The following is a 26,356-nucleotide window of genomic DNA, read 5'->3' as shown; positions in this document are numbered from 1 at the left end:
TTACACGATATGTAAATATGATCAGATTATCTCATCCAATTGAACTGCGAAGACCCATACCTCTGGCACCGGATCTACTACGAGGGATGTTGTAATTGTAGTGGACGCTTCAGCATCTCCCTGAAACACAGTACTTGCATTAGTAAGGACGAAAATATTGGAAACTGGCCACACACAAAAAAGGTACATATGAAAAGTAAAGTACGACTGAAACATTGTGTAAAACAATTACACGATATGTAAATATTATCACATTATCTAGAATTCCGTGCATAAAACCAGTCTGGAACAGAATAGCTAGGTAAGATTACCTGATACACACTCAAAGTGGTTGATGACTCCAGGCAAGACATGGATGTTGAATCTTGTTGCTTCATATTCGGTGGATAGTCATGGAGTTGTAAAGGGAAAGTATTATTCCATTTATAAATTCAAACATTAAAAAGTGGCATATTTGGAGACTGAATACAAGTAAATTATGCTTACGTAAATGCATAATATACCATAGTTATCTGTCCCCATAAATCAATTTTCTATGTGTGTTCTCAAAAACAAGGACTGATGTTTAGCAAAATAGTCATTATTTAAACAGCTATTCTATCACATAAATATCGAAAGTATTATAAGTTACATTTACACCGAAAATACAGGCATAAGGCTAAATCTGGAAGCGTGACTCACTGGTGGCGGCATTTTCACTAATAAAGTCGGAATAGCTTTTGGGAGCAATTTCTGAGTTGTTCTCAGTTGATTCCTCTTTGGGTACAAGGATGTGTCGTACATATCCGGGTTGAAGTGCAGGCTGCAGATGCGGTATCAATGACCCCTCTTGTCCTCCAAGACTTGTTTGACTCTACTTTCAAGCTCTTCCGGAGGATATCCGCAATATCTGACCCATTCTCTTATTCGATCAACAGTCTTAGGGAATACATGCATGGTAATGCCTTCGGATTTGTCATGTGTCTTCGAAGGGCAACCGAAAATAGAACATGCAGGCATTGTTGTAAATTCTGAAAAATAAAGGTCAAGATTATTAGAAAATTATTTTGTATGAAAATGTGAGAAAGAATAAATTGGATCATAGATTGTTCATTGCACGCTTTCTTTTGGGCACCACAGCAAAACCAATGCAGCGTGGGTGGCTGAATTATAGGATACATTTCACAAACGATTCATTGATGTGTTCAAAATCAGAACATCTTACTCATCCCTTGAATGTTCTATCATGCACGAAAAGTAAACATGCTTACACTATAGACACGGTCCGCGAAGGATACAATACAATGCCAATTGACATTGATAAATATTGCTTTATCAATAACATAACAAAAAGAAACTCAAATCAATAGCAATAAGACAAATTAACATAGGACTACTGAGTATGTTACTTCGAAATAGATATACATTTACAAATGAAGGAGATATGATTAGGATACATGCCCTTACCTTGACCAAAAAACAGTTGGATTCAGCAAGCAGAATAATTAGTGGCAGGAGAACAGGGAGATGTTCACAGGTAGCACACTGACGAGTTCACTCGAAGCGGTCACAGAGTAGCACGATCACGAGTTGACTTGCAGTGCTCAAAGATGTTCTCATGGTAAATATCAAGTGGTTTATAAAGAATAACAAAAAGGGGTGTGTTTGTGAATGAATGACGTGTATATTTAGTGGCATTATGTGTATTGCCTTGGAGTGCACTGCTTCAAGGGGAGCCTGCCTGGAGACACAGGGTCTGAGGAGGCCATGTGAACAACGGCCCCTGGGCATAAGATACCCTTTGAAGTGTACATGTTGTTTGGCACCTTGGCCGTTTGCGCCCCTGACAGCACCCCTTGGCAGCGCACATCCACTGGTGCGAACTGCCTTTGATAGTGAAGGGGAGATGGGTGGGCCTGGGGCGTGCAGACAAGGCACCGGAACACTGCTGAATGGTAACACACTTGATTCACTTAAAAACTGAAACAATTGATAAAAAATATGTTGTGTTTTATTTGGTTTCTTATTTTGATGGCACAAAAATACTACACATTGTAAAGGTCTGGTTGCAGCTCAGCGAGGGAAAATCCCCTGTACTGAACGCTGTCACTGGGGAAAGTTTGTCTAATGGCACCGACGACACAGGCGTGTATTACTCGTCGAACGCGGTGTCCAAGCCTCCCATGAAGCCACCATGTGTAGGAACGATAGGCCACCAGCCGGTACCACCTGTGAAAGAGAAAGATACAAACTGTTTTTAAATGACCAAGATAAGTGTGTTAAACCTTAGTTGTCAATGGCAATTCTTGTATGCAATGGCATTTTTGCCAGGACAAATGCTAACTAGACACTGCACAATATTGGACGACTTTTATGCAACTATTACTAGAGAATTGCAAGACTAAACTGATATGACAATGATATATTGAAGTTACGAGAATATAGGGGACAACCATGAAATAATAGTGGCCTAACTGACATCACAACCAGACTATATTTACTCAATACTGGGATTACAAGGGCGACCTGTTGCGCGTAGTTCATGCATAAGCACCATCAAAATCCTCAACACGGACCGTGTGAGGCAGGTTGCCGTGAAGTCTGGCAGCTTGGTAACGCATTGCGTCTGTGGAGCGCGTTACGATATGTAGGATAAGCATCCTGAGTTTTCTCGGCAGCAGCAGTTCTCCTCCTCGGTTGACATTAGTGCGCACCGATTGCAGGTACACCAGGTGGAAATACTGTCCATGCGACTAGGCCCAGGCTCTTCGTCTGTTGAAACGTCCGCCCAACTGTCGTCCAAAGGCCCATCGTTTACGCAGCTTTCTCTTTCCAGTAATTTCTCCTCGGAATACTCGGGCTCGTACAGGAAGGGCATTATTGTTGCCATTGTGTGGTAAACAAACGAAAATAATTTATAGCAGTAGTACTGGTATCTGTTCACACGGGCTACAAGCAACGAAGGTAGCTGACCAGAGCACAGAAACGAGTCATAGAATACTCAAAGGAATACAGTGAGAGGAATGGAAAATAAAATCTGCTGTTGTGTGTTGTGAAACGGTCTGTTTATACTTATCGAGGAAAGAGGCTTCCTGCCGTTTCCATGGCGACAAGTCATTAGCTGAAGCGCCGAAAATGTTGACATGAGATGTGCTTTGGCGTTGTGAAATGGGCGGTACGCCCTAGTGATGTCAGGCTCAGGGGCGGGGGATATGATTTAGTGCCGCAAACGCAGGTCACCCAGGGCGATGCGGCAAGTAATAAGATTATCACAAGATGGCCGCGCCCTGCTGCCTGATTTTGCTCGTGTTCAAGAGACGAAAACTCGGGTAAGGTGCAAAGGAAATGTTTGTACGATCGATCGACTTATGGTTAAAAACACATGGCCGAACCATAGGGACAATAATATTTCAGATGGAACCCTTCCTTTAAGAGTGAAGGGCTTATGGGTCTTTTGGACTGCTTCTGTCACCTTGGCCGAGAAGCCTAGACCCTGGAATCTGTTCCTCCCAATTTTCACACCCGCCAATAGATGAGGGGCATGTGCGGCAGGAGATTCTCCCCCACCCCTGCATTGGGGACAGCCAACTGAGCATTATCCAGGAGTGTTTCACCTGGAGTCCCAGAAGAACTGTGAACCAACCTGTCTGGGATCAGTAAGGGACTACTACAATAAATGCGACTGTATTCTCCTGTTGACCCTCGGGATAATAGGTATTGGGGGGAGGGGTGGGGGCATAGACCAGAGTCTTCGGCCAGTCCATGTTCAGGGCATTCACCCCAAAGCTCCCTTCCATGGGACCTTGGGACAGAACCTGGGGAGTTGGGCATTACAAGGAGAGGCAAATAGGTCTATCGAGAGCACTCCAAAACCTCTGCAATTGTCCCGGAACACTGATGAACACAGGGACATTTCCCCCAAAACAGTGAACACCCTGCTGAGTCTGTCCAAGGTCTCATTGTTTATTCACCTGATCCAACCAACTGCCTATGAACAAAGCCAGGTCCTCCAGAGACTAAGACCCCATGCCCTCTTGATGATTTACATATGAAGGAGCAGAGGTATTGTTGGTCCTCACAAGAACCACCTTCATTTGAACTGTCTTCCTGAAGAACAATAATGCTCTCATGATGGCAGCTAGTTCTTTCCATTTCAAGGAGCAACAGTGTTCCTCCCGAGTCCCCCTCCCCTGATGACATAGATCCAACAGAGTGGCTCCCCAGCTACGGCTGCTGGCATCTGTAGTAAATATGATCTGAGTCACCAGAACATAGCCACACCCCTGCAGAGGTAAGAACATGAAGCCCACTACCGGAGTGACCTTTTCTTGGAAGGCGTGATAGGGAGCGTGGTGTCGTAGCTATTTGATGACAGGGTCCAATTGGATAGGACATGTTGGATTAACGGTCTGAAATGTAATTTTGTCCAAGGTACTACAAACACACATTGGGCCATGTTCCCTGAAGAGTCAACAGATTCCTGCCGGTTGCCCAATTTCTGTTCAAGATGTCATACAACAGGTTCTGAAAGTCTGCAGGCAAAAAAATGTCTGGTGAAACTATCACCAGACCTGTTAACGCCCAGGGTTGTAGTCAATACTACTATAACTAATTAGAACCATGTCAGTTTAAATATATTCTTAATTCAGAAAAATAACATTCTGAAATAATTTCGTAAGTAAAAATCATCATTTTCATAATTTGTTCTGCACAGGCCATTTTCGCTGATGCATCGCGGACAACAGTCCATCATCAGGGCGAGCTCTGGTCTCTATTTGAAAGTTGAAAAATTAAGAGATTCAAGTCGATTGGGCTCATCTTTGCCCGTGAGGTATTCATGTGTCTGTCTCAGAAAAAAACCTCTGGAGTCTTTCCTTGTTGATCATAATCTTCAAACGTGTCCCCTAGATTATTTTCATAGTGGCAAGCCCCATCAGAGAACTTCACTGACAAAGCAACAAGAACAACAAAGAACATCTGGTATTTTGTACAGTGGAAGCATGCTGTGAAAAGCACTTCAGAGCACTGGGAAAGTGGAGGCTGAAAGTCTGCAGGCCCTGTCCTTCGGTATCAGCACCTTCTGTAAGGAACTCAGACACAAGTGATCACAGTTCAAGGGTGTTTATTGAACAATTAATGCATGGTGGAAAAACACCTAACCTAAACCTAAATCTAAGATGGGAGCAAGCGTCGACCATCAAATGAAAAATAACACAATCCTAGAGGAGTTGTGTCAGATAAACAGGCTTATACGAAGAAAAACCTATTGCCAAGTCCTTACCACTAATTATAGAAAAAGTGTGGGATAGGGTTTCAATAAAGAAATAAGTGTTCTCAAATCATAAGTCAGGATGTGATTGCCAGGGGTCTCCCTTCCCCACGTTTTCAGCTTGGGACAAGGTGGGACCAAGGAGCACAGCAAATGCTTGAGCTTTCTCAGCACGAGCCGACTGTTCCGTTCCAGCTATCAGGTTCTTCGAGGGTAAACTCTGATCGTTAAAAAGTCTCTTGCAAACAAACAAAAGGTTATTTTCCACAGTTCGCATGGGGTGATGGCTTCACCCCTGGCTTCCCCTCTTCCGGGTGCCGACCCCTCACGTATCGTATTCAACCAAGCAATTGAACAGTTCCTTTCTCAATGAACTTTGGGTGATGACTTTTCATCCCTGGATCTCCCTCGACCGGCTCGGACCTACTTGAGAAGGGGAACAATTCACTTCCCCTGGTCATCCTGTTAAAACTGATATAATATTGTTTCGTCCTCATTGTATATGTTGGCCTATGCCCAGTCGCTTTACGAGGGAATCCTTATTGCAAGGTCGTGACCTTAAGTGACTCAAGCCTCCATTTTAGGTTAAAGCCGCCATTTGAGTTTATCGTGCAAAGTCACCATGTGGCCTAAAATGGCCGACCTGTGTTCTCTTGTTCTTACTTTAACCTCTTCAACCTCTGTAGGAGGATGTCATACTTTCTCGCGTTCCCACAGGTGTCCTGACGAAAAAGGTACCTCACATGTGTGGGTGCACCTACCGGGGTGCAAAAGGAAAACGGTAACCCGCTGGTAACCCCAAGCCTTTCGCCACAGACAATTTGTTCATGTGGGCAACCTACAGATTTGGGCCTAGGGTGTCGAAGCCAGCAAAGAAAACAGGGAACCCCATGCATTTCCCAAAAGAGGACACCCGTGGGAATGCACAGAGGTCTAACTTGCGCAAAGCGGCATAGGATTTATTACCCAGAACCCCAGACAAAGTGAACGTTGTGTTTTTTGCCCACCAAATATCACACTTTGTCAGGGATTGTGGCTAATAAAAACTGGGCCAATTTGTGCAATGTCCTCTTTTGGGAAATGCATGGGGTTCCCTGTTTTCCTTGCTGGCTTCGACACCCTAGGCCCAAATCTGTAGGTTTCCCACATGAACAAAATGGGATGTGCCGAAAGGCTTGGGGTTACCAGTGGGTAACCCTTTTTTGAATACATTTGCCATCACCTCACTCCCCATGTATTATACGCATTAGCATACCGGCATGGAAAGGGACCAAATTGGCTGCATACAACTTGAGGACAAAGGGCAAAGACGGAAGACAGCCGAAAGGAAAGAGGGGGGCAGAGAAGCCCCAGGTGCAACAGACTTGCCGGTTGTGGTGACAGCAGAGAGGGCAACTATTTCCTCGGATACAAGGGGAAAAATGACCAACGTTTTGAGGTTGAAGTACACCCGGCTCCGTTTCCCAAGCAGAGAATTTTGTTGCCTGTTAACGACCAAGGTCAATTAAACCATACTAAGTCCTCAGGAATTGATAATGATAATTCCTTACTGGAACTTTGTTTCTCCTTAAAAAGGAGTATAAATGGCCATATGATATGATATGGCATTTATAACGCGCCTATGCACGAGTGTTTCATGAGTGGTAATGAGCTCACAGGCAACGATGGAGCAGTGCGGTAGAAGCCCGTCCCAGTGGGTCTAGTAGAGGGGGGCCTCCAACCTTCTCGCTGTCAACTCCCCCTTGATGTTTGCTAATGCTCCATTGATTGAAAACAGTGAAAAGTCTTTTGAGGAGGATTAACAAAATGATATATTACATTTTGCATGAAAATACTCCTGCACCCCTGTAATAAAATACACATGGGCATTATTACGCAGGAGGAGTCATGGGCATTATTACACAGGAGGAGTCACTAATTCGGATAGAGCAACAACAAAGCAACCTTGAGCAGAGTATAAGCTCAGAAGCTACAGAGGGAGCCTGCCAGAAGCTCTGCTACCCCTAATTGAATGGGTTGTGTTTGCAGAGCTATCAGCAGTGAATATCGAAGAACAACATATATCAGAATTTAGTTGAATTCCACTAATAACTGTGATTTTAGCTTATGTTTGTCTCGAAAAGAAAGGCTAATGCAGAAACTTTTGGCGGCCACTAAGAACATGACACAGCCTCTCAAAAATCCCAAACTACACACACTGAAAGATAATGAAGTGGAAAATTAGGTGACTTCAGTTAATGCGAAAAAAGCTAGTAAGAGGCCTGCAAGAAAAATGAAAAGACAGGATAAACAAAGCAGGATTTTAACCAGCGGGCTAATTAAACCGCTGCATGCAACCTCGACGAGAAGGACGAGGCTATGGCCGAAATGGATCTCGAGGGTAGCCTCCCTTGTATCTGATGGAGAACTGTCATTAGTGGGCCCTGAAGCAATGGGTCACATTAAAGTTACCGGGGAGTACCTGCAGCCTTCTCATTCCCACAACCCGAGGCACATAAATGGACTGACATTCTAACTGAGTAGTATATTTATCAATCAAGCAGAGAAATGGTTCAATAGGCAAACGGTTTTGAGGATCTGTGATGAATCCTTTGGAGCCATCACTAATTCCCCGGCGATTACCTCCTCCCATGTGGCTGGGGGACAGCAGCTGCTACCTGATACTGACCCTGAGGGTGGTAATTTGAGGGAGGATCATGTGGGAAAAGATGACTGCTGGGGGGAGGTGGGAACTCCACTGGAATTGGCACAGTATTCCCCCAATTTCTCATGAAAAACCTATGACAACCTATGACACCCAAACGTCTGATGGCATACTGCCATTCTCGTCAAAACCCCATTCATTCCTGCAACATATACAATACACGCATAACATCTCCTGTTTTTGATGTTTTTCTAAGTACAAATCCTAATCAACATACTTTTAGAAATCCCCTAAACTTTAGGGACTTCATCTCCCATATAGCTTTAAGTACTGAGACGAGGAAGAGGAGGAAGGAGTTGATGCATATTGAAAGAAACCCAAAGTTGGATGTGCAGAACTAGTTGTTTGGTTAAATCACAAGTGTGAAGAACATTTAAAATTGGCGTCTGTTAGGCAGAAACCTGTGCAGTTCCCTTGGGGAACACTGCAAAAGATTTAAGACTACAGGTATAGCAGTAAACCCACTTGGTAGCAGTCTGCACCACCCAGATTTACTTGGTAGCTGTGGCTGAGCAGTCAGACTTCCCTCAAGAAGAGTTAGGCAGTATGTAAAGTATACACCATAGGTACTCAAATACAATAGCACAAGCAAACACTGACCAGAGCTTGGTTTCAAAAGTATATAGTTATTTATTTATTAAACACACATAAGTTGAAATCACTCTAGCAAAAATATAGTAAAAACTCTTCAAACAGTTATTATGAAAGCAGTTTCAACCCTTACTCCTATCTAGACAACTCTAGGTTAACACCACATAATTCGAACAGAGGTGAGTGCTTAACGTTAGATGACACTCTAGTAGGTTCAAGAAAGGGATAAAAGAAACAGAAATAGGTTAGACACACCACTCTAAGGTCCAGAACACTTGCAATAGGCTCAAAGAAGTACAAAGTCACAGGTGAGCAAAAGTCACTAGGCAGGGCCCACTCTTAGAGCAGCCGGAGCGAAAATGTGCCCAAGATCACACTGTTAGTAGGGATTCAAAGTCTTGCAAAGAGTTAGAAAGAGTTTAGAGTGGCTTAGAAAGTTTAGCCAGGGTGTCCCAGGCACTCCCAGGTTCGAAAGCCGGGGGCTAAAACTACCCCGTACAGTCGGTGGCAAGGGAAGCCAAGCGGAACACGGTACCTTAAGCGGAAAGGATCCTCCGGCGGTGGCAGTTGTTCCAGGCAGTGGCAGCAAGGCTCGACGTAGGTCAGGGGAGAAGAAGTTCTCGCTGAAGAGCAGAAGAAGAAGGTCGTTGCACTGCCCGGGAAGAAACCAGCCGCGGAGTCCTCCGGTTAAAGGGTTGTACCGACTTTCGCGGTTAGGGGTAAAAGTGTGGTATTCCGGTTGCCGGGGTGCTTGGCACGGGCAAGGCGGCCACGAGATACCTCGAGAAGCGGAAAGAAGGTGGAAACTGGTTGTCCCCACCAGTCAAGGGAAGGAGCCACTCCGTTAAGAGTTCTCCTCGGTCGTCGGGAAAAGTGGTGAGACGGTTCAGCAGGGCTCCACCGGGTGGTGTCGTCAAAGCAGGTCGGCTCAGCTCTTCCCTCGTCGGATTCTTGGTCCTGTGGCGACTTCTGAAGTTCCAGTCCCCAAAGCCCTGCTTTTATGCAGCAAACCCCCATTCACCCAGCCTAGCTGTCACTCAAACATGCTAAGTGGTGAGCCGGCCGGCTCACCACTTGGGCCAATCAGGACGGAGTGCGACTTGAGTTACCAAGGTAACTCAGTCCAGGGTGCCTAAATCCCCCTCCACCCCTCCTAAGTACCCCAGACAGAGTGGCACCACTTTGGAGGGCTTCTGTGGAGAAGCCCGCCAAAAGTGGAACAAAGGGCTCCACTTTGGGTCAGAGTTACAGAGGCGAACGCCAACGCCATTTTAGAATCAAGTTTTGGCAAAAAGTCCCAACCGGAGTTATAATAATAAATATATAAACCGGCGGTATGTTTAAGGCTACCGTAAATAAATAATTAAATGTGTTAGCCTAAAACAATGGGAAATCCCATAGGGAAATATTCGCGGTCGAATATAAAAAGTAGTTTCCACTGCCACCAGCCAAAACTCGATCAGGGGGGACGGAGACGTGCCCCCTCGACTAACAGACCCTGGGGCAATCGAATTGCCCCAGCCAGTACGTCCACAATATGATGGTTTGTACTGGTTCTGTTCAGGATTCAAGACTAGCAAAGTCTTTGGTGACTTTACATGCCCTAGGAGACAGTAGTCAGTCCCAGGGTATGGAGTCTATGTTGGGGAGTCCCTAGGACACCCCTGGGTCACGGCACAGAGGGTGCTGTGTAACCCGCATCACAAAAATACATGAGGCCCTATGGAGTAAAAGACCCCATAGCCCATTCAACACAAGGTTTAACCAAGAAAACACACTTCAACAGGTCCAAGAGTGAGGGTAAAAGAGTCTCACTCTTGGCAGGAGAAAAAAAAGAAACCCCAGAAATCCAGCAAAGCTGCTGGGGGACTCACTAGGTAGGGAAATTCAGCCCAAACAGAGAATTCTCCCTAACACTCGCCCCCCCCAGACTAAGGGACAGGAGGATTTAATCCACTCCTGGATGAACCTCATACCTCTAGTCGATGATATACATCCTAGAGAGTCCATCAGCATTTTGATGGTGACACCCTGACCTGTGCTCAATGGTGAAATCAAACCCTTGCAGGCAGATTGACCATCTCAATAGTTTTGGATTTTCCCCTTTCATTTGCATTAACCATCTCAAGGGTTGGTGGTCAGTCTGAATAACAAAAGTAGAACCATACAAGTATGGCCTAAACTTCTTCAGTGCCCACACAATAGCAAAGCATTCTCTTTCGATAGTTGCCCACCTTGTCTCAGGATCCTTCAGTTTTCTACTGATGAAGCAAATGGGGTGCTCCCTACCCTTCTCATCCAGTTGGCTTAGAACTGCACCTATACCTACATTGGAAGCATCAGTTTGTACAATGAAAGGTTGGTGGTAGTCAGGAGCTCTCAAGACTGGAGCTTGGCAAAGAGCTCTCTTCAGTTTTTCAAAGGCCTGATTGCACTCCTCATTCCATTTTACCTTTTTAGGGAATTTGGGAGAGGAGATTACATTCAGTGGAGAAGCTATGGTCCCATAGTTCTCAATGAAATTCCTGTAATATCCAGTGAGGCCTAGAAAAGCTCTCACTTGGGTTTGAGTAGTTGGTGTTGTCCAATTTTGCACAGCTTCAATCTTGCTGGGCAAAGGCCTTATTTCTCCACCTCCTACCTCATGTCCAAGGTAGACCACTTTACTTTGACCAATCTGGCACTTACTGGCTTTGATTGTCAAATGGGCCTGTTTCAGAGCCTGCAACACATGTCCTAGGTGGTTCACATGTTCTTCCCAGGAGTGGCTGAAGACTGCAATGTCATCCAAGTATGCCATGCAGAAATCTTCCATTCCAGCCAGAACTTGGTTCACCATCCTTTGGAATGTGGCAGGTGCATTTTTTAGTCCAAAAGGCATGACCTTAAACTGGTACAAGCCAACTGGGGTTGAAAATGCAGTTTTTTCCTTGGCATGGTCTGTCAGGGCTATTTGCCAATAGCCTGACGTCAGGTCAAATGTGCTGAGGTACTTGGCTGCACCAAGTTTATCCACCAACTCATCTGTCCTGGGCAAAGGGTGGGCATCAGTCTTGGTGACTGCATTTAGAGCTCTATAGTCCACACAGAATCTCAAGTCTTTGGATCCTGCCTTTGGTACTAACACAACTGGGCTAGACCATGGACTGATAGAGGGCTCTATTACCCCGAGATCAAGCATCTTCTTGACCTCTCCTTTGATGTGGGTTCTGATATGTTCTGACATTCTGTACCCCCTGCTTTTGACTGGCAGACAGTCACCAGTGAGTATCTCATGCTGGCCCCAAGGGGTCAAGCCTGGTGACAGTGAGAACAGGGAGGCAAACTGATTTAACATAGACTTGCACTCCTCTTGTTGCTCAGGTGTCAGGTCTGAAGAGAGATTGACTCCTTCAACTTTTTCATCTAAGGGCACACCTCTGAGGAGATCAGGGAGAGATTCACTCTCTTCTTCCTCTGCAGCTGAAGCTAGAAGCAAGGCTCCTACATCAGGCCTGGAGATGTATGCTTTTAGTCGGTTGGTGTGGAAGACTCTAGGAGCTTCCCTGGGTCTGCCCAGATCCACCAGATAGTTGACCTCTCCAAGTTTTCCCACAATCTTGAAGGGTCCCATCCATTTGTCTTGCAAGGCCCTCTGCCTTGTTGGGAGCATAACTAGAACTAGCTGGTCTTGAGTAAACTCAACCATGTTAGCCTTCTGGTCATGCCAATGTTTGACCAGAGCTTGACCAGCTTTCAAGTTGTCACTTGCTTCTGCCATCATGTGTGACATTCTCCTCCGGAGACCTATCACATAGTCAGTCACTCTGACTGGCTTGAGGGGCGGGGCACCTTCCAATCCCTCCTTAATCAGGGCCAATGGACCTCTGACTGGATGGCCATAGAGAAGCTCAAAGGGAGAATAGCCTACTCCCTCCTGAGGGACTTCTCTATAAGCAAAGAGAAGGCATGGCAGTAGAAGGTCCCACTTTTTCTTAAGGGGTTCCTCTAAAGCACCTATCATGCTCTTCATGGTTCTGTTAAATCTTTCAACCAACCCGTTTGTCTGAGGGTGGTATGCTGTTGAGAACTTGTAAGTAACTCCACAGGTTTTCCACATGGCTTTCATGTAGTGGGACATAAAGTTTGATCCCCTGTCAGAGAGTACTTCCTTAGGAAACCCAACCCTGGTGAAAATACCAAGGAGGGCCTTAGCCACAGCCGGAGCTGTAACAGTCCTCATAGGAATTGCCTCAGGGTACCTAGTAGCATGGTCTACTACAACAAGTATAAACCTGTTGCCTGAGGAGGTTGGAGGATCAAGGGGACCAACAATGTCAATCCCAACCCTCTCAAATGGGACTCCCACAACTGGGAGAGGCACTAAAGGTGCCACATTCTTGGATCCAACCTTACCAGAAGTCTGGCAGGTATGGCAGCTCTTACAATATCTATCTACTTCAGCCCCCATTTTTGGCCAATAAAAGTAGAGTGAGAGCCTTTCCTTGGTCTTCTTGAAACTCAAGTGACCAGCCAAAGGTATCTCATGGGCTAGTTGTAAGAACTGTTGTCTGTTCTCTTGTGGGACTACAAGGCGTTTGTAGTCTCCAGGTTCAGACTCAGTCGGTTCACTGTAGAAGAGGCCATCTTCCCAGTGTAACCTATACTTCCCAGGCTCTTGCCCATCAGCTTGAGAAGCTGCCTGGTGGCGGAGACCTTCCAGAGTTGGACATTCTCTTTGCCCCTTACGAAAAGCTGCCCTGCTAGGCCCACCTTCTGCCAGTAAAGACTGCAGCTCAGGATGGTCCTCAGGGTCCAAATCTCCAATAAGGTTGGGGCCTCCTTCTAGCTCTTCCTCAGAGTCTAGCTCAACCACACAGGGTTGTACCTCCCTCTCAGCCTCAGCTGGAGGTGGAGTTACAGGTGTAACTTTGGACAACCTAGGGGAAGTCCTTGTTGGAAGCACTGGAGTGCTTGCTGCTGGCTTTTTCCTAGGAGTCTTGGGTTGCCCCTTTGCTCCTGATCTGGTTGATACTGCAGTAAGTTGCTCCAGTGGGAGAGGAGTGATTTCTGTCATCATCTCCTGAGATAACCCTCTCAGGGTTTTCTCTCTTGCAGGTTTTGTGAGCTCCTGTAACCTTTTGCTAGGGGGTCTGGGGGTATGTGACACAACTCCAAGAGCTTTGAGGTCATTACCCAACAGAACCCTACCTGGCACTTCACATTGTACACTGACAGGTATTTTTACAGCCATATCATTACATTGGATGAGAACTGGTAACTGGGGACACATCTGCACAGGCCCACCAGCTAACTTGGTGAGGCATTTGGGCGCCTTAGCAACATCCTCTGCCTTGAAAAATGATTCATCCACCACAGTTATGCTGGCTCCAGTGTCCCTAATGGCAGGAGTCTCCTGACCATTCACCTGGACACTGTCCTTATAATACTCTTTAGTATTATCTGGGATAGAGTTATAGACATCTAAATTCTGTTGTTACCACAACCCCAGAGAGACTAAAGAAACACTAGCTGAGACTCCAGTGGGTTCATCAGCTAGTAATAGAAAGTTTCCACTTGCCATATGTACTTCCTCCTCTGGAGCGAAGGCTAAGGAGGCAAGCTGGACCCCTGAAGGTTTACCCTTACATCTGGGATCTCCTTTCACATGGTCAGTAGCCTTACAAACAAAGCATGAGCCAAAGGCTCGCTGGAATGGAGGCTTGTTCTGACCTCCTTCTGGTCTGGGACCAGGAGGTACACTAGCCTGATTTGGTTTCCCTTGTGGCTTACCCTTATAGTTTGGTTTGGGGCCCTCTTTGGAATTTGCAGTATTAGAATTCTCTTTGGAGTCCTTTTTGGGCTGTTTCTCCCCATCCTCCTTCTGAGTGACCCCAGAATCTTTGTCAGTGGGCCTGTTGGCAACCCACAAGTCAGCAGCCTTAGCTAGTTTCCGGGAATCTAATTCCCTGGAATCAGCCAAGTGTTGTCTGAGCTCAGGAGAGCAGGCATCATAAATAGTCTCCAACATAAACAAATTCTTCATGCCTTCATAAGTGTTCACCTTGTAACCCTTAATCCATCCCTCTAAGTTTTTCAAACATTCGCTCACCCAGGTAGCCCAAGGGGTACCATCATGCTTTTTGAGGCTCCTAAACCTCTTAAGATACTGGGAAGGGGTCTTCCCAAACCTAGCTATCAAAGCTAGTTTTACACATTCATAGTCCTTCCTATCCTCCTCCCCCATCTCCATCACCACATCAGTTGCAACAGGGGGAAGCCTAGAGAACAACCAGGTGAGTAAGTCATTTCCTGTGATGTTCTGGAGCCCATGATTATATTCAAACAGAGACAACCAATCCAACACATCCAACTTAGGCTCATACATACCAATCAATTCTTTAGGCATCCGGGGTCTTTTAGGACTGGAACTTCTAGAGGAGCCAGAGAGAGAAACATTCTCAACAGATAATTTCTTCATTTCTAAGTCATACTTGAGCTCCATTTCCCTTAGCCTTAGTTCTTTGTCAGTTTGAGCATTAAGTTTCTTATACTCCAATTCTAGTTTCATTTTCTCTAGTTCAAAGTACTGAGGACTAAAGGTGGGACCTGGTAAAGGTCCAGTAGGTACAGCAGGTAGAGCAGGCAGAGGCCTAGGGGGGACAGTCACAACAGCCTCACCCTCCTCTTCTGACTCTTCCTCAGAATCATCAACATTTTGCTCCATGTTAACTTCAATACTGTCATCTACAGTTGCTGGAGTGGTAGGTTCCTCTGAACCATCACCCAGACTTTGGTAAGCTAACAATCTTTCAATCAGCTCCATTTTCTTGCCCTTAGTCAGGAGATCCTTATGTTTACAGAGCACTCTTAAACAATCAGCAGTTTTGGCTGCAAGGGACTCTTGACTATAGCTTTCTATAACTGACATGTTAGAGGTTTACTTTTATAGTGCTAAGCTTTGTGGTTAGTTGCACTAAGGTATTCAAAGCACAATAAAATGTATACTCAATACAAATCCCACCGCTGTACACCAGTGTTAGGCAGAAACCTGTGCAGTTCCCTTGGGGAACACTGCAAAAGATTTAAGACTACAGGTATAGCAGTAAACCCACTTGGTAGCAGTCTGCACCACCCAGATTTACTTGGTAGCTGTGGCTGAGCAGTCAGACTTCCCTCAAGAAGAGTTAGGCAGTATGTAAAGTATACACCATAGGTACTCAAATACAATAGCACAAGCAAACACTGACCAGAGCTTGGTTTCAAAAGTATATAGTTATTTATTTATTAAACACACATAAGTTGAAATCACTCTAGCAAAAATATAGTAAAAACTCTTCAAACAGTTATTATGAAAGCAGTTTCAACCCTTACTCCTATCTAGACAACTCTAGGTTAACACCACATAATTCGAACAGAGGTGAGTGCTTAACGTTAGATGACACTCTAGTAGGTTCAAGAAAGGGATAAAAGAAACAGAAATAGGTTAGACACACCACTCTAAGGTCCAGAACACTTGCAATAGGCTCAAAGAAGTACAAAGTCACAGGTGAGCAAAAGTCACTAGGCAGGGCCCACTCTTAGAGCAGCCGGAGCGAAAATGTGCCCAAGATCACACTGTTAGTAGGGATTCAAAGTCTTGCAAAGAGTTAGAAAGAGTTTAGAGTGGCTTAGAAAGTTTAGCCAGGGTGTCCCAGGCACTCCCAGGTTCGAAAGCCGGGGGCTAAAACTACCCCGTACAGTCGGTGGCAAGGGAAGCCAAGCGGAACACGGTACCTTAAGCGGAAAGGATCCTCCGGCGGTGGCAGTTGTTCCAGGCAGTGGCAGCAAGGCTCGACGTCGGTCAGGGGAGAAGAAGTTCTCGCTGAAGAGCAGAAGAAGAAGGTCGTTGCACTGCCCGGGAAGAAACCAGCCGCGGAGTCCTCCGGTTAAAGGGTTGTACCGACTTTCGCGGTTAGGGGTAAAAGTGTGGTATTCCGGTTGCCGGGGTGCTTGGCACGGGCAAGGCGGCCACGAGATACCTCGAGAAGCGGAAAGAAGGTGGAAACTGGTTGTCCCCACCAGTCAAGGGAAGGAGCCACTCCGTTAAGAGTTCTCCTCGGTCGTCGGGAAAAGTGGTGAGACGGTTCAGCAGGGCTCCACCGGGTGGTGTCGTCGAAGCAGGTCGGCTCAGCTCTTCCCTCGTCGGATTCTTGGTCCTGTGGCGACTTCTGAAGTTCCAGTCCCCAAAGCCCTGCTTTTATGCAGCAAACCCCCATTCACCCAGCCTAGCTGTCACTCAAACATGCTAAGTGGTGAGCCGGCCGGCTCACCACTTGGGCCAATCAGGACGGAGTGCGACTTGAGTTACCAAGGTAACTCAGTCCAGGGTGCCTAAATCCCCCTCCACCCCTCCTAAGTACCCCAGACAGAGTGGCACCACTTTGGAGGGCTTCTGTGGAGAAGCCCGCCAAAAGTGGAACAAAGGGCTCCACTTTGGGTCAGAGTTACAGAGGCGAACGCCAACGCCATTTTAGAATCAAGTTTTGGCAAAAAGTCCCAACCGGAGTTATAATAATAAATATATAAACCGGCGGTATGTTTAAGGCTACCGTAAATAAATAATTAAATGTGTTAGCCTAAAACAATGGGAAATCCCATAGGGAAATATTCGCGGTCGAATATAAAAAGTAGTTTCCACTGCCACCAGCCAAAACTCGATCAGGGGGGACGGAGACGTGCCCCCTCGACTAACAGACCCTGGGGCAATCGAATTGCCCCAGCCAGTACGTCCACAATATGATGGTTTGTACTGGTTCTGTTCAGGATTCAAGACTAGCAAAGTCTTTGGTGACTTTACATGCCCTAGGAGACAGTAGTCAGTCCCAGGGTATGGAGTCTATGTTGGGGAGTCCCTAGGACACCCCTGGGTCACGGCACAGAGGGTGCTGTGTAACCCGCATCACAAAAATACATGAGGCCCTATGGAGTAAAAGACCCCATAGCCCATTCAACACAAGGTTTAACCAAGAAAACACACTTCAACAGGTCCAAGAGTGAGGGTAAAAGAGTCTCACTCTTGGCAGGAGAAAAAAAAGAAACCCCAGAAATCCAGCAAAGCTGCTGGGGGACTCACTAGGTAGGGAAATTCAGCCCAAACAGAGAATTCTCCCTAACAGCGTCCGCACTCAAAGTGAAGGCAGAACAGGAGAGGACCGTGCCGAGAGAAGTCTGGAGACCAGGCTCATCCATGTGGCAGCTCGCAAATGTGAGAATCACATACCGACATGGCGAGAAGGAAGGAAAGAAGCAGCTGGCAGCTTTGGAGGACCGTCGGACTTCCGGGAGCTTCAGAGGAGCTCTTGCAGACACGGCTGTGCCGAAAAGCCGCATTCTGCAGTGCAGGTCACAGTGAGAAGCTGGCCGGAGAGTGTAGAGCTGAAAGGAACAGTGGAGGAAGGCCCACAGTGCACAGGAGGCTGTCCCAAAAAGGAAACTTCCTCTCAGAGACACACCACAGGTGGGGAAGGCTGCAAAGTACCGGCGAGTCTGCCCAGAGGGAGGTACCGACAGGCATGTACACAAGTAAATGAATTAAGATCATTTGAATACCGACCAGATAAAGTGCAACACAAAACATTAACAAGTCTCCATGTATGAGATGTCAATGTGGAGAAAGTTGGAGAAAGTGTTACCCTAAGCAAATAAATACCAATAAAATAAAAACAGCGACAAAACGTGACAAGTTTCTATTTATGAGATGTCAATGTGGGGGAAGTTGGTACAAGTATTACCTTAAGCAAGCAAATAGAAACACAGCGAAGTGATACAACTGTGGCATACTGACAGGACAGTGCAGTTGAGAAGAAGCCCTGGTGAAAGAAGTCCATCAGGCAGTTTACATTTGGGGGGGATGATACCTGGTAGAGAAGTATGCCAGGGGATCTGCAGGACCCCAGAGAAGGATCCCTGTCAGCGGAGTATATCCAGCAATCCACCAAAAGTATGGAAAGTTGTAAGACATTGTGGCAGACATGAGATCTGAGAAGTCCATAAAAGAAGTCCTGGAAACCAAAAAAATCAGGCACTACCTTTATAAGCTTTGTGGGATGATACCTGGCAGGAGAATACACCAAGGCATCTAAAGAAACCATAAGAGGATTCCTGGCAGGGGAGTATAACAGGAGATTCACCAACGCTGTAAAAAGGAAGCTTAATATGATATGATATGATAGTGTATTTATATAGCGCCTATACACAATGTGTTTCAAAGCACTTCAAATCAAGGGAGGGGACAAGGGAAAATACAATGATATTTTTACAGGCCATGAACAGTAAGGATGTGAAATTAACTATCGTACTCGGCCTGATGACATTTCAAATAGTGCAAAAGCCAAGACATGGTTAAGAAAGGAATACAATATGAAGATAGGAACAACATGATTCAGGGCCACCATGAGTACAAGATGCATGAAATGTATCATCTTAATAAGAACATTTGTGAACCCAGTATAAATAAACCAAGGAAGGGTTGAATATTATGGAATCTATTGTTTGCACAAGAACTTTCTGATTCTAATTCAAGAATCAAGGAGATTGTTGTTTGAAAGAGACACTTTGGCCATCCTACCTGAACATTAAGAAACTGTTATTTGAAAGAGACACCATTGTCATTCAGCCTAAACATCCAGGGGAAGGGAACCACCCTTGGGATCCAAGGTTTGTCCGTGGAAAATACTTTTCTGTTGGATTTACTCATGTACATTTGGTTATGAACATGTTTTGGCAACTCTAAGTCATAGACATTTCCTTATATTCTTAGTTCTTCATTTCTAGTCAGGCCAGATTAGAATGTTTTGGAAACAACGACAGTTTTATAAGTTTAATGACTTGACACAGACTGATCTTTAGTTTTAGTTTCCTAGGTAGGAAAACTCTCCTTAGGAGAGGGATAGAGAGGGGTTCATCCAACCCATTTCTATTTAATAAAGATGTCTGAAACTGAGAAAACTATACATTTGTGTCTGCCTTTCATTTCTGACCCCTCACATTCAGAGAATTCTACAGCCTGAACACCTACAGTATGTAGAACTAGTGGAGGAGTCAATCCCCCCTAGGTCAAATGTGCATTGCTACTCCCAAGATATTGTTGAATTCATTGGACTGCACACGACCCGAATTAGAAAGATGGGCTACAATGCAGAACTCATCCAGTCTCTGATCCTAAACCAAGGAACAAAGAAAGAAATGTCCAGTCACATTTTGCTACTAGGCACACATGCACATGTTACAAATCACAAGTGCAGCAGGAGGGTCTGAAAGCTATTGCAGAGGACAGGAGGGAAAGAGTGGGTCTGACTGTGAATACCACAACCCCTGAAAGAAAAGCGGAAATAGACAAAGGCCAGTATAGAGAGTAGAACTGGTTGTCAATCTTCCTTCCCATTAAACGCTTGCAGCGTTCATGATATGTGAGCATCTTATCGTGGAACACTCACGGTCACAAGCATTTTCTGGACTGTAATAAGGGTCACAAGTTGTTGTATGACTATGACATTTCTTTTGTTACAGGAAACCTTGTTGGCCCTAGAAGTAATCATAGATGGATATACTTCATACCATCAGCCAGCCATAAAAGGTAAAAAGGGCTGCCCTTTGGGGTGGGGGCACTCATAATTGGGTTGAGGAAGGAATTACCAGCAACCACTGTGAATGTTATTGAATGTGTGTGCGGATCTGGTGCTTGAGAGGACGAGAGGAGGCTCCACCCCCAACATCTATCAAAACCAGTGTGAATGTTATTGAATGTAGGGACAACATTCTCATGGTCGAAGAGGGGTTTAATGAGCAGGGAGTTAGGAAAAACATGCTATTAATAAATGTATACATTCTGCTGGGGTGCACCAAGATGTGTGCAATTCTGGAATCAATTGGCCTGGTAATGGCGGAATGGCAATTGGCACCAGAAAAGACCTGGACCGTGTTAGGGGGAGATATAAATGCGTGTTGTGGTAGTCCTCAGTTGGGTTTGAAGCAGAAGAGAGATGCTCTTATTAAACCATCAAATAAGTAAGGTAGACGTTGCCTGAAATTTGCCAGTAAATGGGGCCTTACCATGTTGAAAGGAAAAATAAAAGGCAATAAACCCAGTAAGATCACATGGAAAGGCAAAGGTTTTTTATAAAGAACAAAGGGTTTGATAAAGTGCAGGAAATTAACGTGAAGTTTACCACCCACAGTGACCATGCAATTGGTCTTTCTTACGCTTCGGGCAAATGACATTAGGATTTTTCCTGCTAAAAACCATATTGGGGATGTGAACGTGAACATCAGTGGTAACCGAGTAACATGGTTTCATGTTAGCACACCAAATACATCATCCGCAAGTTTGGATGCGGACTCAGAAGGAGAAACACAGACTACAGATTAGACAATAACCGTAACGGATACGTCCGGGGCTAAATAAAGTACAAGTGGAAGATCTACCTCTGGCTTTATGAATCAAATCAAGAGATATAAAAAAGGCAAAAGAAATGTCATACCCAAACAGGTCTGTTTTCAGTTACCTGTGAATACCGGACCAACAACCAGCACACCAGGAGGAGAGGAAGGAGGGGGTGAACAAGATCTAATAAATCAAGGATTACAAGAAAATACAAACAAAAGACTTACAAGAGCGACCTCAAAAGAAATAAACAGAGTGAAATAGGGCCCAATCTCATTCTTAATCTATCAAGTAGATCGATATCACCCGAAGAGAGCAAATTACTAAACAAAGGACTTTCATTCGCTCCATCTACACACCATAATGAGACGGACTTACATATTGATCTTTTGAAGTTTGTACCGAAATTGAAACTGAAGAAGTTCTTCGCCACTAAAGCACCGGGGACATATAAACAGCACCAGAAAATCATTCTGAGTGAATTAAGCATTAAAGAAATAGAAGAAATTCACTTACTTAGATCAATCACGGAACCAGTGGATTATGATATTACCAATGTACTGAGAGATCTTAACGTGCAACCCGATACGTTGCCAATTAAGGAACTAAAACCAACCTCTAGATTTGTACCCCAATTTGCAGCTGATAATATCATTGACACCTTTTACAAGGCAGTATCTCAAGACCTCTACCGAACAGACCAAAGACGACTACACCCAAAAACTAAACCAAATCTGACCTCTAAAGAACAAGAAGCTTTACATAAATTGCAAATCGACCGCTCAATAGTGATCAAAGAGGTGGACAAGGGAGGGAATATTGTCATTATGGACAGGGAGAATTACCTGGAAATGGCTAAAAGGCACCTTAACACCCCAGGTTGCTATGAAAGATTGCCGGCTAACCCTACTAAGGAAATTGTCCATAAATTGGAATACAAAATTCATGAGTGGCACCGAAAAGGTTTTCTTACAGACAATGAAAAGAGTTATCTCCTGATTAAAGATCCGATCATACCAATAATGTATTTCTTACCTAAGGTCCACAAGGAATACGATTCAATACCGGAAGGTCGACCAATTCTAAGTGGAATAGGCTGGTCAACGGAGAATATCTCACAGTACCTGGATAATATTTTGAGACCTAGAGCCATGAATTTGAAAGCATATCTAAAAGATACAACCGATGTAATTACTAAACTGCAATCTTGGAAATGGGAGAATGACTGCTTACTGGCAACCATGGATGTGAAAGCATTGTACACATCGATTCATTCAACACTCATGGGCCTTACAAACAATTGATCATACCTTTAAGGATGACTTAGCATCGATGTACCATCAAATTCTAATGATTAAAGAAATGTTAGAACTATCCTTAGAGTGCAACATTTTCAATTTCAATAATACATATTACAGGCAAACCAAGGGAGTTGCAATGGGCACAAAAAACGCTCCCGCCCTAGCAAACCTCTTTATGGGCCTATTTGAGGATACGGTTATCTACCAGGACAAGGCATATCAGAAGGAACGTGTGCATTGGTTAAGATATATAGATGATGTGTTGATACTATGGAAAGGCACAGAATTGGCGCTCACAGACTTTCAGAACAGAATCAATCGTAATGAAATGGGGATTTAATTCACTGGTGTCTCTGATCTCATAATATACATTGATCAGAAGCAAATTAGAACATGCACATATCGGAAACCTACTGAAGTCAACTCTACCCTACACGCCGACAAGCTGCCATCACAAACCAACAATTCTAAACATACCATCAGGGGAATTTTTAAGAGCAAGAAGAAAATGTCAGACCACAGGACACTTTGTCAAAGAATGTAATCTTCTGAAATCAAGATTCCTAGCTAGAGTATATTCGGAACAATGTGTCAACAAAGCTTTGGACAAAAGTCAGTTAATAACACAAGAGGAAACACTAGTAAAAAGGAACAAAGTATTGGAACAACCAACTATTGGTTTCATCACCAAATTTGGCAATGACTACAGATACGTGAAGAAAATCCTAGCCAAACACTGGCATCTGTTGAAATTGGATGAGCACATCTCCAATTTTGTTGATGTAAAACCGAGGATTATTTTTAAGAGCGCACAGACACTGAAAGATAAGCTAAGTCCTTCGAACCTACCAGACACAACGAAGGAACCATCGAACTGGTTAACATCAACCACCAATGGATGGAAATGCGGAACTTGCACCATGTGCAAATATGCACATGACAAAACAGACTCATTCTCCAGCGGCAACAATAAGATCTTGAAAATTAAACAACCTATAAACTGTAGGACAAAATATGTGGTCTATGCAATCATCTGCGTGTGCAAATTGGTGTACATTGGCAGCACGATCAGAGAACTCAGGACCCGAGTACGAGAACATCTAGCGAAAAACGGAAGCCAAGATCCCAGACTGCCACTTGCATGCCATTGGCAAGAGAAACACCAACTGGATGACAAGGCAGACATCCGGTACATTGGTCTTCAAAGAGTCACATTAGGTAGACGTGGAGGTGACAAAGAGAAGCAACTCAGACAAATGGAAGCAAAAATAATCTGTAAACCTAATTCTATGGTAACAGGCCTTAACACAGATAATGAGATGGTGTCCTTTTTATAGGAAATGAGTCACCAACTATACATTGCTGAGTGTGATTCCACATAAATCTCTCTTTATGCTCATTCTCTCTTTACTTAAGGACAACCGACTACTTTTCAATCAGCAGAACGAGAAGTAACATATGTTTGATTATTGATTAACTGAGTGAACCCAGCCCATTGTTACAATTGTACAATTATACATTTGTTTGTCTTTTTATGCTAATCCACGCCTTTACTTCAATAAATGATTAACTGAGTGAATCTACTCCATTGTTACAATTATACATGTGCTTGTTCCTTTATGCTAATCCACGCCTTTATTTCAATGAATGTTCTACTGCTAAAGGTTACCCGCCTGTCACCAGGGTAGTTTTCACAGTGCAGTGCTTTCCGAGATTAGATATTGTCCGCTCTATCATTGCACCGCCATTAAGAGCGCTCAAACTTTTAGGTTTTCCTATTTTCATTGGAGGCCTATTTTTGGTACTTAATATGAATACCTAATATATGCCCATGAATCTGACTTGTACACAGTCATGCTGAATCTCTTAATACCACGTTCATAAGGACTTACTATACTGTATATATGAACGGACTCCATCCTAACATGGCCGCCAGTTTTTCACTGGATTAAACATGGAGAAAGGACTGAGTTAGGATGTTTGGCACCATAGCAATATAAACATTTACACTGAGGACGTCTAATGGCGCCCCCTCGAGATTCTTTGCAACACGCGATTAGACGCTGCATTGCTATACTAAGGTAAGAGACCGTCTGGCATTTCACGGCCCTCTTTGTACTCTGAAATACGTAGAATTCTCGCACGCGAACGGCCGCACTTATCAATCCGATTTGTTAGCTACTCATGTCACGCATCTCCTGTGGGGGATTATTAAGGAACTAGGATACTTCTCTTTGAGAAGAAGTCTGAATAGCAAGATTGTTAGAAACAAACGCAAGCTCCAACATTACTATTATACTTTATAAAATGCCACAATAACAGAAATAATGTGACTTCACCGCGCATCAGCTTTAATTTTTGACTTACCTAACTATTTGGATACTAAGGTGATTGTGTCAATATTTTACACCTGTAGGGATCTAACCCTTTTATCTATGGAGGATTAATGCCAAATGTGACAGGGGCACTAGAGGAACTTTAAGGTAAAGAAACTCAATTTTTTAAATGAGCCGTACAATGAATTCAAAGCTGATCTTTTACCCATTCAAAAGTACTTCATTTAATAAGTGTCTTGTATTTATCTTTTTCAAAAATACCCCTTTCATTACCACTCCCATTCCCCATCCTATTTTTGTCTAGCTTTTTATTTCAATTTGGACTTTTTCTGTTCATTTAACACTACTCTGAACTCTGTTTTTTTGTTTAATTCTTACATTTTATGTAATGTGGACAATTGAACATGGTTATTAATGTGAATGTCTACATTAAAATGCTCACATTGAACTTTTGTGATATAATGTTATGGTGCTATGACAGATTAATACCACTGATTTGAGGAAGGTATCTGGGAGTCCGAAACACGTGTCATTATCTAAGGGCATTTTTGTAAATAAACACATTTTCTTGGAACATTTGGCGCAGTCTCCTTCTGGGTTATTAATACCTTATACTGTTCTCATAGGAACATATAGCATTTTAATAATCAGTTGGGGTCACTCCTGAATACGTCTGACATCTTCAAAGTGGGTGAAACGGTGGGCAATACATTGGGAACTCTTAAAAAGTTAATTTAAAAATTCATACCAGTGGGCTGAAGATATACTTTTAGAGAGGACTTAAATAGGAAAAGAGCCCATGACCCAGTAATTAGGTTGGAAAAGTGTCCACTAAAACAACATATGACCATGGATGTGAAGATCTCCTTAATTAAAACCAAGAAAAAATCCTATAAAAACTGGGGAAGACCGTGGCACATGAGCATTAAAAATGCTCAGTGACAAAAAATGTAAAAAATCATTACAAAATCCGATACAAAAAAAGAGAAAGTGCAGTGAGGGGCAGGGGGGTGCAGCAAGGAGTATTATTAACCCCATTGATGAACATACTTGCACCCAGCAGATACTAAAAATGTTTAGCGGTGATAGACTCTTCTCAAATTAAGGACTTTGGTCCATATGATATAACTATGGATAAATTGGAGATCACTGAGAAGAATAGGAAAATATAGGGCTCCTAGGCCCCCGGCCCAGAAGGGATACCAAATTCGGTACGAAAACAATATCTTGATCCGTGGGGACAAGTGTTATGGGAGTTGTTTAAGTTGGTATGTAGAGAGGGAGGATTACCAGAAAGCTGGAAAAGGGCCATATTTATCCAGGTGTACAAGAAATTACATCAAAACAACCCTTTGAATTATAGACTCCTCTCTATGCTAGACGCAACAGTAAGTTGTTTGGGAATGTGATCCTCTACAGGTTAAAGAAGTGGATATCTGAAAGTCAAATCCTTAGCCTATTTCAGATTGGTTTTAGAACTTGTTCTGTGACTTCACATGGTTTGCTGTTATTGAATGTTCTCATTGACAAAGGAAGGTCTCGCGCTAGTCCTCCTGTACATGCATTTTTTGTGGACTTCAAATCAGCATTCAACATAGTAAACTGTGACATATTATGTCAAAAACCGGAAATTTGGGTAATACCGGCCAATTTGCTGCTTGTGATAAAAGCATTCCGTGTGGACAATACTGTGCAGGTCGGGTTGTACAGCATGGGTGCCTGCACCGCTGATATTCCCATAAGGAAGGGATTGTAAAGTGAAGCAGTCTGCAG

This window comes from Ambystoma mexicanum, chromosome 10 (assembly GCF_040938575.1).
Source record: "Ambystoma mexicanum isolate Mex_15411 chromosome 10, UKY_AmexF1_1, whole genome shotgun sequence".
Classification (NCBI taxonomy): Eukaryota; Metazoa; Chordata; class Amphibia; order Caudata; family Ambystomatidae; genus Ambystoma; species Ambystoma mexicanum.
The sequence above is the reverse complement of the archived record's forward strand: the minus strand, read 5'-3'. Positions refer to the sequence as shown.